The sequence below is a fragment of the Diorhabda sublineata genome, chromosome X (assembly GCF_026230105.1).
Source record: "Diorhabda sublineata isolate icDioSubl1.1 chromosome X, icDioSubl1.1, whole genome shotgun sequence".
NCBI lineage: Eukaryota > Metazoa > Arthropoda > Insecta > Coleoptera > Chrysomelidae > Diorhabda > Diorhabda sublineata.
The window spans coordinates 39851883-39874187 of record NC_079485.1 but is presented as its reverse complement, the minus strand read 5'-3'; the positions used below and the strand labels follow the sequence as shown (position 1 = coordinate 39874187).

At 30.3% G+C, this 22305-nt stretch overlaps 1 protein-coding gene across 2 annotated transcripts in view; it reads right to left on the bottom strand.

The window, feature by feature from the left end:
* Positions 1-22085, bottom strand: part of LOC130450793 (5-hydroxytryptamine receptor-like) — a 251655-nt gene extending 229570 nt beyond the window's left edge. For both annotated transcript variants that reach the window (XM_056789424.1, XM_056789423.1), the window contains exon 1: positions 21867-22085. The gene's annotated coding sequence lies outside the window, so the exon portion shown is untranslated. The remainder of the gene's footprint in view (positions 1-21866) is intronic.
* Between the last annotated feature and the right edge of the window lie 220 nt (positions 22086-22305).

Genomic DNA, 22305 nt, shown 5'->3' with positions numbered 1-22305 from the left:
ACCAATCGGCGTATTCGCCAAATTTTCGAATTACATTATAACCGGGCAGGACCGGCTTCTCGGACCATGTTGTGGATTTGTTCGTAACAGTATGATGAGGTAACAGTAAATTCCTCCGTCCTCAATGACAATATTTGTTTGATTGAATTGAATGAGCATTACAAATCTTCTATTAATATATCATTGAAATTTCACTTTCCTCCACGTAATATTTGTTTAGGATTCATCACAATTTTCGTTTTAGTCACTTTACTGTACATATCACGCTACTGACGTAGACAAATAACGACATACAGTTTTCAAAGACAAAGGTCGAGCATAAAAAGTGAGTGTCAACTTGGGAGAAATCCATTAGTTGTTTTCTCAATACAATATACAATAGCAAACATTTCTCTCTTCACTACTTCCTAATTTCTTGCACATGTAGAAAAAAATTACTACAACCTGAATTCATAACATTAACGTTTGGCGCAATATATTTTTACATTTACGTTAACATTATACACCATTTTGATCAGAGTAAATGTTTATACTTCTTACTATGAGTTCATTGCGTTTAGTATCATTCTCATTATCACATTTTAATTATCCTTCATAGCAGAATCACATTACACTCGAATAAACGATGCCACGGAAATTTTCTCGAAACAGCCAACGAGAGTATTTGGAACATTGTTAAAACTACAAATGATTACTAGAAATGGTCTTAGGTTACAATAATATAGTTAACGTAACTTTCATGGTCACTTTTGAATCACTCTGATAATATAATGCATATAAGTGTAGCCATTTGAGTAACTTTATTGGGTAGTTACTGCGTGGGTGCACAATAGCGGTTTGCCACTTTCACAAAGTATAATGAAAGAATGATAATATAAAAAGGAACCAAATAAGATATACACAAATGACTAACAAGCCCAATATCCACGTAATTGAGTGCAAAGGATATTCTTATATCTTGCAGACACGTGCTATGATAATTATAATTACGTATCTGTAGTTAGCGTTGCTGAGTATCTGATATACCTGGGTGACTTCATAGGTGACATAAAAATAGCGCTAGTTGTGTAAAAAATATTAATATATTAAGTAAGTATAGAATCCGTAAAGCATAGATAGCAAATTTGGTATTCATCAATAGTGAAGGTTTTTAGTGAACTTTGCAGCCCAATCAATTTAACTGGAGTAAATTATAGCCTATGCGAGTTTGTTTCTTCGTTCACAAATGGTGTAGAAATAAATGAAGGGGTACCAGATGATCAACTACTGAAAGTACATCAGCCAGTGAACATATTGAGCATAGTAAATAATTACGTTGCTAGGATATCTTCTTTAATAAAGAAGAACTATCAACAACAAGTTTAATGTGAACTTGTTGTAACGTTTGAGTATATAGCTAAACAAAAGTATTGTTCTATCAAGTGAAGAAATCCGTTATCGTTATTATAGTCCTGAAATTTATTATCATTGTTTGATTTTGATTTATTATGTCATAGACTCTATTCGCCAAATACACCCTCCTCTCTGATGTGATTGTGTAATAAAGATGAATGCAGATTTCTTCAACTGTCAGTATCAATTACCAAACTGGCAGTATTGCTGCATGACAAGAAGCAGAACAGTACTTATTCTGAAAAGGAGAGCGAACTTATTTGAAGATATCTGGAAAAAATGTGTAGAGCTAAAATTGCAAAATAAAAAAAAGATTTTGAAAAATTTTTTTCCCGTCAGGTGCATCATTTTTACTGCCGTTTCATCCACTTTATATTAAGGTTCTTGGAAATATTCCCTTCGTGAATTTTTCCCACAACATATAAAATATTTGGAATGACAAAACCCAATAAATTCAGCATCAGCAACAAACGTTATTACAGCGCTTGAAAATTCTTGAAAATAAAACAACTTTGGTTTTGTGTATTTATTAAAAATATTTAAATTTAATAATCATTTAATTTTCCAACAGTGAACTAGAAAATTAGTTTATATAGATATAACAGACCCGCTGATGAAAGAAAAAAGTTTCTTCATACACAATCTGGGGATCACAATTCTCTAAGGTAAACGAGAATTCCCTTAGCTTATTTTAAAAAACGAGTGATTGCAACAACATGGATATCTGATTCCACTTATCACAGAATAGATAAATTGTCTAAGAAAATGGGAAGTGAACCAACGCCACATAAAAATAGCATGAAAAAGAAAAAATATTTAATTCCGTATCTAGAAAAGATAGAAATTCGTATTCGTGACTTTTGTAATATTGAAAAAAAAAACGTAAAAGTTTTTGAATAACTGAATAAAGATTTTCCTCATGAAACGTATTCTTTTCAAGTGAATAGATATGCGAATTATTGCTTTGCCATACTCAAAATGTAAGTTTTTCTCTCTCTCTCTTCCCTCGCATTATCTTGTATTTGTTTCATTGCATATCGTTTTGTTCTTTGGCAATATTGATCATGAATTATAACAATATAAAACTAACTTTTGAACAATTTCATTCTACAAATGTCATTTTCTTTGCAAACAAACCTAATCGTTTTATTAAAATTTGATAACCAATGAATTTTCCCACATCAAACATATTTTCACTTCATTTATTATCTCCCAAAACAATCTTCTAGGCGCTCAATATCATATTCTTGTATAGAAATAAGAATTCAGTTGATGAAATGCTTGTGATAGATCACTTTTATTTATCAGTTTTGTGAACCATTTGTATCCTTTTCATAAATGCATCATTAATTTTGCCACAATTCAGGTAATTTTACCATCTCAACCTCTCGAAACTTTTGTTTGAAGTTTAGGCTTATTGAAATTGAAATATTATCACATCTTATTTTAAGGGATTTAAGATATTCCAGTGTAAGTCATTAGAAACACAGTAGATCAATATCTTTTCAAAAATATTCATGAAAATTATTCACGAAAGTATTCATCATAAATTTATGAATGTTTAAACACCATATAGGAATGGTAAAATATTCTGTACAACAAATCAAACTATTAGTGCCCTAAATAAGACTTTGCATTATAGGCGGTCATCGCATACGAATTTGTCTAAACATCGTTATAAACTATCGTTCGGGGAATGCGAATGATATTGATTTTAATCAGTTACGGAGTTTATATAGAAGTTTTCTCGAAATAGAGATATATTTGTGGAAACCAAGTTTACTGATAGTTACCATTCGTTTCACTTTTTCGGAATTATACAGCGATGCTACGTACAGTCCACAAAAGGCAACTGTTGACCATCCTCCATAGATATTTCTCAATTTGAAGCTTTAATAAATAAATACTAAGGTTTGCTAAAAGAAACTGCGCTGTGTTCGATTCTTACAGAAGGTAATCAAACAAGAAAATTTTAGTTATTTTACCAATTTGTTTCACATAATTTGTAAATAATATAATAATGTGAACGTATATATACCAAAGTGCAGTAACAAGAATTCTGAAAGGTATATTATTTTATATAAAGAAATGAAAGTAATAATCACTGTAGTCATGTATGTTCTTATGATCATAATAATATTCTTTCGTGATATTTTCTCTGTTTAGTATCTAAAGAATATAAGGAGCCCTGTCATTAAGTTTTTATGGACTCTAAATTGTACATCATTTCAAATATATGTGTATTTGTACCTTTTTTATTAATCATTCCTATTCGTAGGTATGCAAAAGTAAGTAGTTTCAAAGGGTAGTTCAGAATTCGTGTTAAAAATTCAACAATGAAGAAATTATTTTGAGGAAATAGTAATTTTCCTTTATTAAATTTTCATCTGGCAACCTAAACCAGGACAAGACAAAATCATAAGTTATTTGATAGCTTGCTCGATTTCACAAGCAATTTATCACCTAACTGACATCTTAACTATTTTGTGGTAGTCAGAGATGCGAAGTAAGCTCCTAAAGTCGTTCTCACAAATTTTCCAAAGAGCCTCTGATCTGACCTTCGACCAGGAACGGCTTAAGATTCGCATTGTTTTATTTAATATCGTATTTGCAGAGGGAAAAAGAAAATTTCCTGCGAAACGCTTTTACTTTTATCCAATAATCAGTTAAAAATAGTGTTACGTTATTCAATATTCCATAAAATTGTTCGTTTTTTAAATACAAAAAAGGGGTACACCCTTTGAAATGTCGAATTCCGTTGCAGAAGCTCAAATTCAAACCTCTATAACTTGCCTTGCATAATCAAGGGAAAAGAGTTTTATATTTTCTATGATAGTACCTATGGTCTTCTTTCGATTTTTCTTAGTTATTACGTTTCAGCTGCTAATCTGTAGATAATATGAATTTTTATGTGGATTTTTTTGAGAAAAAAATTTGTTTCAACTTTCACCCTGTATAATACGCGTATGTATAGAAATGAAGAGTTGCTATAAGACCAACGAATAAAATGAAGGTTTTCTTAATCGATTGATGCCATAAACATCATGATAACTTTCATAGTTTCGAATTTATTCAATTTTATAATCAGGGATGACAACAATATTCCGAAAATTTCTCGGTTTTATGCCAAAATATTGAAAATATGGGTTCGTCTAAAAATATGGGGAAAATAATCAAATATCATGTATTCGTCGCCGGAGATTCCAGAAAAAATATTAGTTTTCAGATCAGAAATGTCGTTTTCTCGAAAATTCAATTTTCATGGATTTTCACGGATTTTTCCCTTGTCCTGAAAACTGACAACTTTTATCGAATCCCCATATCATCCAGTTTGAGTGAAAAAATTAAATTAATAAATCACTACATTACCAAAACACAAGAATAATAGAAATCATGATGCCAAATTATCTTACCTTCACATTAACTTGATATAAATATGCTTCACTTTACACTAAGTTGATGTAATAAGTACCGAAAAATATCGATAAAATAAACAAATAAAAATAATGTTATTCATCTTGTATAATTATTGGGAAATGATAGAATGTTGCATATTATAATCCTTATCGTTTCACTTTGAATATGTTGTTCTTAAATCAATATCATACACCACTAATCTCCACGCTGAGTTCGTCTCTATCCAATATCTCTTTGATATTCTAATCCACAATAATAAATTATTTCATAACCACAAATTATACTTAACAATAATCGTAATATTTCTACCGTTTTTGGTGATACTATCCAACTAGTTTCTATTTGTTTACATAGGTCTATTTCATTTCATATCAAAAATTTATATTAATACTGTTTGACAGATCTTATCAACCTCTCCGTATAATCACCATTATATGTTGCCTAATTAGATACTGCAAACTTTTTTCAATCTAAAATATTTGTTAGTTATTTCGCACACAAGAAGAAAATCCCGTTTATATTGCATTGAAGCGCTCCGTTCAGTTAGTGGTTTTAACAATGGAAAAATCTATCTTGAACCTTGCACTGTAACACATAGTTTGCGACGAATCGACATTTCATATGACCAATGGGTTTAAGCAGCATCGCACTGTCTCATATGTATTAATTGCGACACTATATGTACACTTTCTATATGAAAAGGATTGAACAAAACCAACATTTCTCCCATTACTTGTTCAATTTGATCCGAAATATGACGTACAAAATCTTGGAAAAAGTTCCATAATTTTCAATAGTGTATGTAGTATGCAATTATAACTATTACTTTTGTTTATCATTGATATATGTCTTTGCTGGAATTTTTCTTAATTTTGACACTTCTCAATAAGTCCTATAGTTAATTGTGAGTATTTTGGAACTGTTGATGATATTCATACTGACCACACTATTTAAACTACCACTACACCAACATCCACAATTATACTGTCTGACGCGCGTTTCGATAACCAAGTTATCATCTTCAGAGACTGAAGGTAAATTTAACGTGCCTCAGACATTGCTGTTGTGAATGTTGGTATTGCGGTAGTGTAAAAAGTGTGTTCAGTAGTTTTAAATATATTAGATTTATCTGTATCTATCTGTAAGCACTAATTCAAATCATATTAATAGTTAACCCAAGTAATATAAATGTTTCAAAATAAAGAAAAAATCTCCAAACGAGATTTATAATTAACTCTCTCTCCCATTCTCGTCATCGATTATTCATGAATTCCTATCAGCTACGTTTTTTTAATCTATCTTGACATTCAATTTAAAACCTACATTTTTCATTAATAATTGGATATTTTATTTATCTCTTTACTTCTCACTACAATGATATTTTTTGAATCTATCATTCAACCACTTGTCTCCTTCCTGTCCTGCCCATCGCAAAGATAAATATTTTTATGAATAAAATACCTACAGCTTCATTTTCGAATTTTCGAATCAATATACAGAGCACCAGTTCTATTGGAATTTATGGCAATACGGTAGGTACATTTGGAACAATCGGTAATTTTTATTTGTATACTTACGTTTCGTAGGGATATCATTTTATAAAACAAATGCTCTGAATTTCACATGACGATATTTTTCCTGATTCAAGTGAACTAAATTAATATAAATAAGTGTATTTAGCTATAAATTCTTTATAGAAGCTTATATTAGGTATGTGAGTTTGTGTATAAATTGGTAAAAACCAGTAGTTACCAATATATGTATGTTGATATGAAGTGAATGAAAGGTTTCTCTGATTTCAAGATTTTTTTACTTCGACAGTAAAGAAAAACGTTAAATTTTTAAAAATACAAATAAAATACCTCTTATTCTCGGTGAATACAAAAAATATTACGAACACAATAATACAATACAATGATAGTATACAAGCACCTCAATATATTGCCAAATCAATTCGAAAAAGATAGGAATCCGATTACAAACACGTGTTTCTAAATATCTCCACATATGAAAATGCAGTGGAAATGGGATCTATATAAATCGGTCTTTTATATAACATTTATCATTTTCAATAATTTATTTGTTTATATTTTTGAATATAAGGTTTGAGTGGAAACGATGATATTTGATTGATTGTCTCATAATTTCCAGCTATTGACTCCTATTCTGAAGTAGTTCGAAAAATCACCGTCCGCGAAAGTAGGGAGAGCAACAGAATTGGGGACAAGTATCATTTTTTAAAAGAAGAACCTCCCAATTATTCACACATATAATTATCAAACTATTTTGAATACATACCCTGTAGAAGAATAGGACTAGATAAAATAATCGTACCAAAATAAATTGACTTATAAATTTTCTTGGAGCGAATGAAAAATAAATGAGAGCAACAAAACTTCGTCATTTGGATTAAATATGTTTTGAAAGCAACTACCGAAAAGATTATATTCCGTGTTGATTGAAAATTCAAAAGATATATCAAACACCGAAAAACTGGGAGAAAAGAAAAAGAAAAGTGACAAGAAAATTGAACAGATGCTGAAAATAGGATAATGATACCATATAACGACAAGACTGATGAATACGGGATGTTTCTAAATACAATCAAATGGTTTTCCATCACCTATCTTATGATAACACTGAATCTTTACAAGGCATGAGAAAAATTTCAATCAGTAGTTTTAGAAATAAATTGTAAAATAATTAACGTTCAAGTGGTATTGTAATTCAATGATGTGAAATGTTTTCATAGAGTAAATGGCATTGAAAAGTAATCAACTCTGAATTTTGAGGATAAAAGTATGAAAAGTATACCATCAACTAAATTATACTCTGTTTCAGTAACTCAAAAAATCAAGCTATAATTTCTTCAATCATAGAGGTACACATCTTCAATATATATAATTAAACTAAAATTAAAATCATCAAGGAAACGTGCCAACTTCCTAAACTATCCAGAAGACTTGTACTCTTTAGCTTCTGCTCCACATTTTCAGTGAATATATTGATGGATTGACCTCAAAAATGACATATCAACGTACTATTAGTAGTGGAAAAAATGTGTCACAATGTACAACTCCCTCTTTCAGACGATGGTGGATACACCAGATATAATGTACATATCGGAAACTCGTCATTATTTGTGTACTAATCATATTTTTGTATTAGACGCTATATTGACTAGACTTTTGTATACATAATATGGAACATCAAAGCACCAACATACATTTGCAGCTTTCCAGTACAAATAAGAATCAGTTGTTTCGCTTTTGTTGGTAAATTTTGAACATTAGAACTTTTTAAATTTTTTTTAAATAAGAAATACTAGAAAGTGAAATAATTTCGAAGATTAAGAAATAGGATAAAGAAAACTGTTTACAAAACCAAAAGGCAAATGGCGTAGATATTTATTTAATCTCTGGGTTTTGCGATGAGTTAGTTCGAACGAAATTAATAACAAGAGGACGAATTATTGGTAAATAACAGGTGAATAACAAATGTAAAACAAAGTTTAATAAACAATTTTTAGTACCCGAAGCAAATACCTTCGGAAATAGATTGTTCGCTACATTCCAAAGTAAGAAAGTATATTTTTATTGATTACTTTAAGTGAAAGTATTTGGAACTTTATTGGCTTAGTCAGAAATATCCAACTATGCTTTGGTTGAGTATAATAATTAGAGAGATGCTAGTTACAGATATATTCGATTCCATTCTCATCTGTCTCGCGTGAAGATAAACTCGGGAAATTATTGAATCAGATACGTGTAATTATAAATCATATTTGAAGTGAAAGATATCCTAATAAGCTACATGATCATCAATTCTATAAAATTTGAACAATTACCCGATTTCATGTATTTCCACACAAGGGATGCAATTCATAATATGAGTTCAGTTACACTACCAAACCCATTCAGTTGAAATGTCTACGTATTCCGTTTGAAATAATATGTCATCTTTGATAATTAAATTTCTCTCTTAATAATTTCTGAAAATCAGTAACCAATATCTCTTCATTATCGTATCCCAACCTCTAGACAACTTCTATATTCCATATTCCTGATTTTCTTTCTTATTAGGGAATAATTTATTTATTGTTTCATATCCCTATTTTTTTTACATACCCTATATTAATTACGTTTAAACGGAATAAATTTCTAAAAAATATCGAATTAAATGCCTAAGTAAATTTCAGTGGATAATAATAAAGGCTATAATATGGCTTTTGTCAAGCCATTAAAAATGAGTAATATTAAAAGAGATAAATGATATAATCTTCAAATATAAAAAAATTATTCCAATAAAAACATATTATACGGAAACAATATTAATTTTAGCAAAATGTTTCGAAAACTATAATTATATTAATAAGAAACTTTTTTGTGTTAAATATTTCAAACCCAGCTCTAGAGTTGTTAAATTCAATTATATGTTAATTTTAATTCTGGGTAATTATTCAGATCCCGTAAGAATATTTCCTGAATATTCCGGTATAGAATGGCAAGATTTTATTGTTATGAACTCGTTCCCGATATAAAGCTAGCCCTGTTTGGTTATAATGAAATTCTAAGATCTGGCAAAAAGTCGCATTTTTGTTTTGTTTATTTATTTTCTGGAATTTTTCAGAACTTCCTTTTGGATATATAAACGAATTTGTTTAGCGTAGTTATTTTAGTTAATAATAAATATTCATAGTGAACGGAAGGAAATGGAAAAGTAACCGAATTTAAATAAATTATATAATTTAGTTAAGTGCTAGTGATAAGTTAAATATTATAAGTTAGTTAAGTGTAGTGTAAAGTCCATTGTTCATAAATTCGCGCTGCGAATCGAAAGAGTGTAGATAAATGAGAAAAACATTATATTATATCTATTAATAATATAGAGAAAAAGCAAATAAATTTTTGCCAACATATTTTCATTTCCTTTCAAGATACTCGCATTTGATATCTATACACTTTTACATAAGAATGAACCACCCTCCATAGCATGCTCTAGAACATGCATAATCCTCTTTTTTTGATAATGAAATCAGTTTTACCGCAGTTTATTTTCAATAGATGGAAGAAAATATATACGATATAATAAGGAAACAAACATTTTTTCCATAATCATTTGTATTTTTTAACTCAGTCTCCTTCCACGTCTATACAATTTTTCCAGCGATGCTCTAACCTTTCTAAACCTTCCAAACGATAGTTACCTCAAAACAGATATTCACGTAAGCGATAACGTTGTTGTCTGATCAAAATCTCTCTCCTTGAATAAAAGTTTGAGGTTAGGAAACAGGACAAATTGCCAGGAGCCAGATCTGGTCCATACACTGGGTAGTCAACCAATTCGAAGGGCATGTTTTTTTAAAATGCGATCACTTTGCAATTTATTCCTGTACCTAATCAAGTAATGATACGTAATACTCTTCTGTTATTGTTTTATCTTGTTTGTTAACCCTTTGCAATATCCACAGTCTTGATTATTGATTCGTTTCGGCAGTATAGTGGTAGATTAAGGTTTCATCGAGATTTGAAATCTTCCCGAAATGACCGTCTTAAATGATCGTACAAAATCCCCGTATTCAATGATAGCTGCATAATCAATTTTTTCTATTTGCTAAATAGGAACTAAGCTTTTACAATGGCTAACGTTTTAGTGGGAATCTCTGAACACATGCGCTGATATATTTTTAAACTTATATTGATAAGTGGTTTTATCTTTAGGTTGAGGACGGAAACTAGTATTCTAAATATAGTCCAAAAAATTTCTCAATGTATATACGAATAGTTGCATATTGTAATAATAAATTGTCAAGCATGCTACTATAATGTCCTGTGAGTTGAAACGGAAATTAAAGAAAATTTGTTTTCTTCATTCTGTTTTTATCCATTATGATTGTTTAAAAAAATCATATTTTTTCGATTCTAGAAGCTACATTTCCACATATTCTTTTTCAATATAGCTTTCTAAGGAATTATTTTGTTTGATTTTTATGTTCTCTTCGATCTATGACATAGGTCAATATTTGCAAAAAAATTATCCTTAAAAATTGTTTATCGTCACGTTTTCATCAAAAACCTCCTATTAAATATAAATCTTCTCTCCTTATAAGAATATATTCATTATGTGTCCGATCTGACAGATAAAGGGACCGTCAAGGGTGCTGCTCTACGGTCCAGAATTTTGATACTCTCAGTCAGTTACCGCATACAAAGCTCAATCAGCAAATATCTGATAACAATAATGTCACGAACTGTAAAATTTATCTTCAAAGGACTCTGTTCGAATGTTCTAGATGATAGTTTATGAGATCAACGTCCGTAAAATGTAAGAAACTCACCAAATTTCCATAAGTTAATTCTCCGTAAGAAATACTTTTATCTCGACTCAGTGGACAAATAGAATAGTGAATATTCAATAGTTTATTACATATGGTTAATGCGATATACAGAATATTTTAGTAAACAAAAATAGTTGAAATCAACGTTAATTACACACAGTAAAAAATTGAAATCCATGATGTACATTATAAAAAAAACAATCCATAATCATTTAAATAAAATTGCAAAAACGGATTCCATAATCTAGATACGATTTTTTAATTTAATTTTTAAACTCCCTTTCTAGTTTCTTTTGTTATAGTTGACGACTTCGCACCATGTATGTGCATGAAAGAAGCAAAATATTTCGTACTTTTGTTTTCTTCCTTATCTCTCTATCCTCAAAGAAAATGTTTCCGATACTATCAAAAAATACACATGCAACCACAGTCTTTATTTTATTGCACAGTCATCTCTTCTGTCCCTTCTACACATCATTGTCAATGTTACTTATTTATTATAATTTTCACATTTTCAAAGATGATACTCTATTTTTCTTAGGAATATCGTCTCAGGCATCTCAAGCAAATAACCCCAAGGCATATTCATAATTTATTCTAGATAAATCCTTGTAATAAACTTGTATATTCGTTGGAATTGTATATAACTGAAATTTTAGAACCAGTCCAATTGGTTGGTAGTTTTATTGGATTGGCAAAAATTGTTTTGTCTATGTATATAATGTTTGTTCACATATTCCAAAGCCCATGTATACTCAGGCTGTAACTGTAACAATCAAAGCCTTGAATATTAAAATATTCAATTCAAATACTCATTTCTCACAATTTGATTCCATTGCCTATGGAGACTGTTCAGATCCATCAAAAATCAGAACAGTCAAAACACAATGAGTGCTTGTGATTGGATGGAAGTTGTCATACTACAAATTTGAATTAGAGCTAAACAACTCGTTATCAATAACATCTACACAAATTCAATATGTCTCCGTATTGAAGTGAAAAAGAAATTGCGCTTGAAACTTTTGATGTTCTCTGTATAAGAAAAATTGAATGTAAATGTCAACGAAACAAACAAATTCCATTTCATGTTCGACTTGTTCTCAGACACAGACACAAATTTTCAAGATTGCTTAGAATGATCTGCAGCTGAAAGATCTCTTTTCATTCGGTTCACCATTTCCTGATAGATAGGGTGTCATTGTTGAGGTCAGTATTCGATATTTCTACGTATATGTATGACAAAGGAAAGGTTCCATAGTTTGCCGGAATAGACCAGTCATCAAAAACGGACGAAATGTGTTTATATATGAAAAACATAAATTTCCAGGTTCCGTATTCATTAATAAAATTATCTGTTTTTTCTGAGATAACATGCGTTAAGAAATATGGGGTTAAAACGTAAAAGCTGGAATAATAATAAATAAATTCAGTATAAAGTATACCACAAAGTTAGTAAAATGCTAAAATTGATTGAAATAATCGATCATTGCTTCTATTTATTTTGAAAAAGCCACCTGAGTGATCATAGAAAAAATTGACCGGAGTTATATCGGGCAAATAGGAAGAGTATTACAAAAGGTTTGATGAGTTAAACCAAGAACCCGTTCACAATAATAGCGTTTTTATATAATGAAATTTTAAGTTACACGGAAACAGCCAATTTCTTCGAAAACGCAATAGGATCAAAAGACTTACTGAGTATATCAAAAATATACGCATAAGACACAAAAGGATTTCTAAAACTCCTCGCAAACCTACATCCATATTATAGAAACAAAAGAATGAAAAGCATCAGTACCAGAATCAAGAAATAAATTAAGGGACAACTAAACCTACACCCATCATCCATCGCATAAGAAATCGAAGATTACTCTGAAACGTCAATCGAATCATCTCAGGAATAATGTCTAGGACTGAATAAATTCTAAAGTGGAACCTAAGAGGATTCTACAAAAGATTTGAAATGCTTAAAAACCTACTGCTTGAACTTTCACCCAGCATAATATGCTTGCAAGAAACGATTTCAAAAATCAATATTATTATAACTTAAAAAACTATACCTGTTTCCATATAAACCGGATATATAATAGGAAAGCATCTGGAGGTGTAGCAATATATGTCCACAACAAATATAATTCACAACAAATCAATTCAACCGTAAATAACATAGAATTAATAACCGTAGCAATAGATACACCACGAAGAATATATATATATTATCTTTATACTTACCTCCAGACCACGATATATCGATATATCAGAATTAGAACAAGTTATAAAAACTATTCAAAGTCCTCGATTAATCTTAGGCGACTTCAACGCCCACAATCCCCTATGGGGATCGAACCACACTACAGCCGAAGGAAAATCGATAGAAAACATGACAACTTCCGTAAATCTCAACATCTTGAACGACGGAAGACCAACAAGGCTCGACATACATACAGGAAAAAAATCAGCCTCTTTGTGCGAACCAGCTTTAGCACATACATTAACCTGGGATGTAATACCGTATTTATTTGGAAGCAATCATTTTCCCATAAAGATCGCATATTCATCTAATTACCCTGAGAATAATAGTTTACCAAACCCAAAATGGAACCTAAAAAATGCCAATTGGACAAAATTTGGAGAAACAATTGAGTTAAGATTAACACTCCAGAAGACATGTCAATCACAAATGTAGAAAATCTTATAGAAACCTTCACATCCACTATTATAGAAGCCTCAAAAACACACATAGTATATAGTAAAATATTACTAAACCACAAACCCCTACCTTGGTGGAACAAAGATTGTCAAAACGCAATCAGAACATATAAACACTCCTTTAACAAGTTTAAATGATACAACAAAACAGAAAATTTAATCGAATATGAAAAACAAAGAGCTCAAGCAAGATATATTATGAAAAAGAGTAGACGCGAATCATAGACTAAATTCGTGTCTACAATAACATCCTCAGCCTCATCATCCCTAGTTTGGCAAAATATCCGAAAGATGACAGGAAATAAACAACAAACAAGAAATTCATTCTTAACCACAAAATAATACCCTTATCACAAAACTAAGTGAAATGGCAGAAACATTAGCCTCACAATACGAACATAACTCTAGTGATTCAAACTACGACCCAACATTCATACAAATTACAAGAGATATCAAGAAATAAAAATTAATAGATTTTACTGAAACTGAAACAAATCCCATCAATTAACCTCTCAACAAAACAGAACTTCACAAAGCTCTGAAATCGTAAAAACAGAGAGCTCCTGGTCTAGACCAAATACCTATAATATTCCTACAAAAACTTTCAATCACCACCAAAGAATACCTATTAAAACTATACAACTACATTGGATCAATAAAGTCTTCCCTTCAAGTTGACGAGAAGCCGTGACAATTCCTTTTTTGAAACCCGACAAAACTAGAATCAAACCAGACTCATATCGACCAATATCTATGCAAAATCATGGAATAAATGATTAAATTTATTAATACCAGAGCAAAGCGGATTTCGCCAAAACAGATACACAGCCGATAACCTGATAGATCTCGAATCTGAAATAAGCGAAGAATTGGCCAACAAACAAGAATGCATAGCAGCAAGTAAGGATAAATCAAACCTCTCTGTTAAAAAAATACAGAAGAATGGGATACCACAAGGGTCTACAATAAGCTCTACCCTCTCTCTTATCGCGATCTCCGATATACTCGATAGATGCTCTCCGTTAGTCAAAGGAAGATTGTATGCCGATGACCTGATACTGTTTGCAAAAGGAAAAAACCTGACTACACTCAAACACATATACAAACTGCACTAGACGAATTAAGCAACTGGTCTAACAATAGCGGATTGAAATTCTCTGAATCCAAAACAAAGTGTATTAACTTCTCCAGAAAATACATACAAGAAATGCCCGTACTGACCTTGAAATTTGAAAGTTCAATAATTTTGAGGGTTTGAAACTATTGTAATTAGCATTCGATGATTTATATAACATTTTAATTTTCTCAAACTATCAATATCTATTGTCCCCTCGATGGTTACGGATTTTTCTTTTTAATTCGTCTTGATCAATCAATCTTTTCAGTTTTTGGAACAGAAGTTGCAGAGAGCTAAGATCGATGGAACCTGTTGCTTGACCGAAAACAGTTTTATCTAAATTAGAATTGCTGGAACCGTTGGTGATATTCATACTGAACACACTCTTTATACTACCACTACACCATTAATCACAATTACTCTGTCTGAGACACGTTTCGATAACCAAGTTCAGTCTTTGGGGACGATAACTTTGTTATCGAAACGCACGTGCAATTGTGCAATTGTGAGTGTTGGTGTAGTAGAAGTGTAAACAGTGTGTTCAGCTACAGTGTTATAGTGTCACGGTGTATACTTAAGAAAACGGTTGTATTTATTTTTGATCAAATTTGATGTGCTTTCCACATAATACTACCTAATTCACAAAAAACTAAATTACCTCTGGTCTTAGGGATATAATTCATCTAATAGTCTGCCAAATCGGATTAACTTTAAATATTACCGACAGCGACTGTCATCATACATTAATTATCGGTGAAACACGCCATCTATAATTTTGTTAGTGGAGTACATGCTTTTGTAGCATTAGAAGTAATTGAAGTTAAAAAAATTGTATATACAGTATTTCCTAACAAAGCACGGATGTTTGCCACTTCTGTATTTTACTTGAAAGGTGTAACATAGATTCACATCGACGTAAATAAATAACGTGACTATCTCACTTTAATATGTTTGCGAAACAAAGTATAACACCTTACCTTTATTTGGGGAATAAGTAAGTAGGTGTTTTTAATTTTGATAACGCCCACAGATTTATCCAAATGGGGAGCTAAGTATATAATCCAAAAGCAGAAAACTGAAGAGGCAATATAGACACATTCAATTTATAATGAAACAGTTAAGTGTCGAATTTGAACGTAAGAAAATTTGAGAAGGCTTCATTTTTCTTCTAAAATGAAATGAACGAATCCTGGAGCAACAAAACTAGAAATCATAATTTTTAATTCTCTATTTTACATACAAATGCGGTGAAATAGAGTTTCAGGGAATGACAACGTTGTTCAGCAGAGCATAGCGCCTATTTCTGGAATTTTGCCCATTTTAATTTGGCTTTCCGGTTTAACTGTGTAGTTTTGAAATTTATCATGAATGATGAGTGATAATTACTTGAATAAAGGGTGTAAATCAACATAAAATTTATTACAAAATTGCCTTTTCACATGTGGTAGTTCTTCTCAAGTACTGTTGATGGAATTAAACGAATATCAATTTTTTTTTAGTTTGAAGCATAATCAAAAGATTCAATACAAATAAAAAAGCGCTATGGCTCCACTAATATTGAAAAGTTTTGAAGCTGGAGTTATTATATTTCTTTATAATATCTCAATCCGGTTTTCTGCAACTCATATTGTTTGTTTTTCTTTCAGAATATATTTGATTCGTCTTTTTCATCATCTTTTATTTTAGGACCTTATGACATTTGACCATATTTATATTTGTGAATTCGTAATTTTGAAATCAGCAGGAATTCTGCCTTTAGACTATACATACAATACATACAAATCTGTATTAACAGGACAAATTCTCCCTTTTCCCTTAGTTTTTCACATCTCAAAAATATGTAGCAGTCGTCTATCAAATTATTTGTGGTTGTATTAAAATTTATAAAATATAACTATAAATTTTACTTAAATTTTTTAGGTCATTGATAGCTTTCTCGTTCCTATTTTAATTTTAATTGAATTTTCTTCATTATTCTCTGCTATACAAACATGCGTTTCATCAAAAGTGGTTTATAATTGTTTGGCTAGATTATGTCAATTAAATATGAAACAGCTGTTCACATTATCCAGCTTTTCGTTTCCTATTTTAGTTTTATGTAGATTATGCGGAGGACGTAGTTTTGTTAAAAAGCCATTGTATAATATGATTGGCTCAACATGAAAATACAGTTTGTTGACGTTATTCCACATTTACGACTTTCTAATGCAAGTGAAATTTCTAATTGATATTTGAACAAAATTTTAGTTGACTTAGTCTATTTTTGTTAGTGGTTTAAAGACGTACACAGCTTAGAGCATATCGTTTTAGTTTTTCCTCTAATATCCTTTGAGCAGATTTTGATCGACATATTCAGAATACTACTAAATATTGCTAACATTATAATTATGAGAATAAGTTAACTTATTGTAATTATGAAAAGGTTTACAAAATGAAAAGTTAGAGGTGTTTTCATTCATTGGAACTGAGCATATACTGATGAGTATCAAAAATACGTCGTATTTTTGTTATTGAATCTTTTTAAGCCTACAAATATAAGTATATCACTAAATAATTTCTCAAGAACGAAGCTCGTTATAAAGTGAAAACTGGTTCCAACTCGAGTTAAAGAACAATGTTATTTCAATAAACAAAGATAACGCAAATTCACAAAATGTATGTCCCATTTACAATGATAATAGTACTGAATCATAATAATGTTTTTATTGGATTACGTGGAAATAATTATGAAATTGAAGCTTTATAACAACACAATTCGCAAAATAAAAACAAAGAGAAGATAATAGAAAATGTGAACTATAAGAACTGTTTCGTAAGAATATATTTAAATTGTAACTATTATCAAATTACGAGGAATATTAACAAAGTTAGTTTCGTTTGGATATACAGATACAAAAAATACATTTATTGTACAAAAATGTACAATTTTCAAACATATTTTATACTTAGCGTCTGAACTTGTGTAGGCATTTGTCGTTCTTCATCGTACAACTTTAATCAAATGACCCATCTTCCAATTAGCAGTCCGTAAACCTCATAGATTTTTCGATAAATTCACTTCGTTTAACCTTCTTTGTATTTAGAAAATGAATAACAGATCTGATTTCACAAACAGCGACATATGGATATACCTTGTAATAATAAGAATAACTATCTATATATCAGCACATAGTTTGGATATATAGGATTAGACATCTGTATTATATTACCCACATAATATTTTTCTTAGAGAAAATTTCTTTTTTAATGTTTAATGCTTGATTGGTTAGATTTCACAGATTCCATACTTCTACAAATAAATGCTGAGCAATCCCTTTCTCACAAGAATATTATATTCTGAAGGTCGAATCGATTCAGAGAATGAATATTAGATATTATATATCAATATAAAAATAAAATATATTCTAACAAGAAAAATGAATTTTTCCTTACTCTACCAGATCTCAAAATATGTAGCAGCCGTCTATCAAATTATTCGTAGTTATATTAAAAATTATAAAATAGGACTGTGAATTTTACTACAATTATTGAGGTATTTTTTATAATTGATAGCTTTCCCGCTTTTATGTATGTGAACCATTTCTAAAAATTCTCTCTTCCGTGTATTTGATTCCGTTTCAGGAATATTTGAATCTACTACTCATTATGTGAATTATAACGGTACAATTATTGGGAATACTATTTGATCAATCATCCAAATTGAGCTTTTATTCAATCCTTTGTCTGGCATGAAACTTCAAAGATCGAAATTGAATCATGTTGACACAATCATAGGTAAATGAGTACAAGCTACCCTTACATTCTCTTGTCCGTTTCGAAAATCAGCTGGAAACCCTTCACTGATCAATATTTAGATGTCATTGATTGTTGTCAGTGGATTCAAGAAATACCAAACACTAGCATTCATGTGGATATTTTATTTGTACAAAGTAATAAAAATTTTAAATAAGTATATTAGCGATTCACGTCGGAGATTTCTTCCTGAGCGGAGGAGTAATAAGAGCTTTGGGAACTGAAGTTATGATAACCAAATCCAATGATTTATATAAATAAATCGATATGAAAGGGAATTTTTAACTTATAATTCAAATAAAACATGAACAATCGACATACTAAATATTAATGCACCAAAACGTTGAATCGAATAAGAATAAAACAGAAAACTTCAATAAAATGCAACAAAGTTAATAGACCGCAATCATCTTACTAAACGTTCTCAGTTTTTATGAGATTTTGGGAACAAATGCATTACACCAATAGATTCGCAATGTGATGGACAATATTGTAAAAGTATTTCAAAAACTTGAAAACAGCTAACACTACAATGATAAAATCAACAACATAATGCGTATACTTATGTTAAGGAACAAAATGAAGGAGAAAATGAATTTCATTCTAAAATTCTCTTGGTAGGTGGTCTGTTGATTCACATAATAAGACAAGTTGTAAAATTATATTGCGAAGGCCTAAGTATTTAATCTTGATAATGGCTAGCGAACACCAGCCTACATGAAAAGACTGTTTTCTATTGAATTGCCACTTTTCAACTATTTGCTGATGGCGTTATTAAATTTGGATAATTTCTCGTATTAAATAACCAGGGAGTAGATGTAATTGAATGATTGTAATTAAATGAGGAAGCTTCTCATGTCTGACTGTTTAATAGAAACAGAGTATATCAAATATGGTCTATTAAAAACTTTTACTGAGATAGAATTAAGAGCTTTTAATGTTTTATCTTATCTAATAAAACTTCACCATCGATTAGTTGAAGTGAAATATTAATTTCCGATTAACTTTTATCGGCATCATTAACTCCAAATTAAAACGGTGTGCCGCCCAAGTAAATGCTTGCAGATTCATTTCTAGGATTGTTTTAAGTAAACCTACGTTGTGAACTTTCATATTCAAGCCAATGTTGTATCCTTGACCGAACATATCCTGTAAATCGATATCGGAAGTTGATAAAAAATTTAATAAAAATGTCAGCAAGCCCTCACCAGAAGTTTTCCTTATAGAAAAGAAATCCAAGGAATTTTTCTTCAACTTTGTTTGTAGAAGTATTGAAAAAAACGAATCCGACAACGACTGAAATCTGCTCTTTGTGAGAGATATTAAGAGTGCAATCTAACATTATACAAAAATAATTTAATGTTTCATTTTATAGAGCTTTCCTCTAGTCTTCTAAAAAATGAACAGTTTCAATTAATTTAAAATGATAACTATCTGGTTAAGATATATATTATATTATCAATACTATCAATCTTCTAGGATTCAAGTTTCGCTTGATCCATAATCATTTTTGTCTGTCATAAAATATCATTCTTTGAAACATTTCTTGGCCCCCATCAAACGTTTTGCACTTGAAAAATCTATAGTAAATCATAATATATATCTGTTAACAATTTAATAATATCAATCGTAGTTAGACATAAGTTTTGATCTCTACTGATTCATGATCTATTGAAAATAATATTATCTAATAGAGCTTAAAAGCGCATAAACATGAACACCCACAGCATTTTCTTCAGTTAATTAATAACAACTCACATTCTTTGTTATCTTGATGAACACCAACAGTATAATATGCCTGTTATATCAAAACGTACTTGGGCTTTTGTGTAACTAGCTCTTCTGAAGTTGCAAACAGGCATAATCTGAAAAAATACAGCTCATATTTTTCCGTAATACTAATTAGGTGATTTCCATGCTGGTCATTGACAAGTTCTGCTATCAATCGCTTAATTTATTTGTTTAGTTGTTATAATTTTTTGAATATCCTTCATATAATTGTAAATTATCCAAATCGATGCTCTTGGTGAAAGCATATAGAATTTGGAATCCCACTTTTAAACCTTTATAAATAGCGAATGTTTTCATTTATTCATCATTTTTGCCAATATGAAAATTATTTAACCAAGTACAATATTTGATAAAGAGACATAATTCAGACAAATCTGCTGATGATCATCTGTTAATCAAATTAAAGTAATCAACTGAGAAATCTTACCCCTTTATATATTTGTTGAAAATTTGAAAATATAAACTTGACAATAAAAAATAGGGGCAGAATCAATATCTACGACCCTACCGAAAAAATGCTTTTGATGATAAAACGAAACATGTTTTTTCAACCACAGAACAATGGAAAAATAGAGTACATTGTTAAGATCGATGTTTGTATGTGAGTTTCTTAATATTGTGGATAGAAACTCACAACAAAAACACTTTTTGACTGTCTCATATACGTTTTAATAACCATAGTCCTCGGAGACCAATGTTCACAATTTAATCAAACTGAGCATACAACTGTGGAAAACTGTTAAACTTTGAACTTGGTATACATAAATATTTCGGCACAGTTTGACATGAATAGATTCATGAAATCTCGGTTCCAAACATCAAGTTAAAATTTATATACTCAAGAAAAAAGTGAGTTGCAAAAGTAGTTTCCATATCTCAACAGGGTAGTTAACACTCTACGTATTCAAGTCGAGTTTCTTTTTCTTTCCATTTTGAGCTTCTGGAAAATTATTTTGGAAAATCATATTAAAATAATATGATTCTATCACAGATTTTTCAATTTGATCAGTTTCCTCTATTAATTAATTCTCAAAAAATGGGAAAGATTGAACAATCAAAAAAATATATATATATAAATTACACCCTATTTTATTGCCCACTTGCCCATACAACTCAGATCAACAAATATTTCACAAGAATATTGGTCTTTGGTTCGGTTTCCGAGAAATTTTCATTATATTAGAGGTAATTTCACATATTTCTGTTGAAGATAATTGTATTTGAAGATATAACAAAATTTATTACACGTAGTATCGACGTTTGAAAAAATTTGGACAATATCGAAATAAAACAATTCCGAATACAACTTACCGCTAACTTAATGAATTACAATGATAAAATTGATCGCACTTCTAATGTTCTCACATATTCTCTTCAATAAAAACACAACAGTTTCTGTGAAAGAAAAACACATTATGATGTTAAACATTTCGTATTAAATTTTACAACTTATGAAACCGCGCGCGAAATAATCTTCAGCGTACAGAATCGACGCTTCTCGCCAGCATCCTGAAAATCAAGATACACACTAAACTGAAAACAACTATCGTCGCGACAATAAGCGACGCTTGCGCCTGGTATTGGCCCAGCCCCAGCATCCAACCGTTAAAAGGTAGTTTTCATTTTCTTTTCAGAAACTTTCAATGGATCTCAATGAATTATAGCAAAATATAGTTTTTCAGTGAGTTGTTGGTAATTTAATTTAAAAACCCATTACTCCAAATATTTGGGGATTATATATCTAATTAAT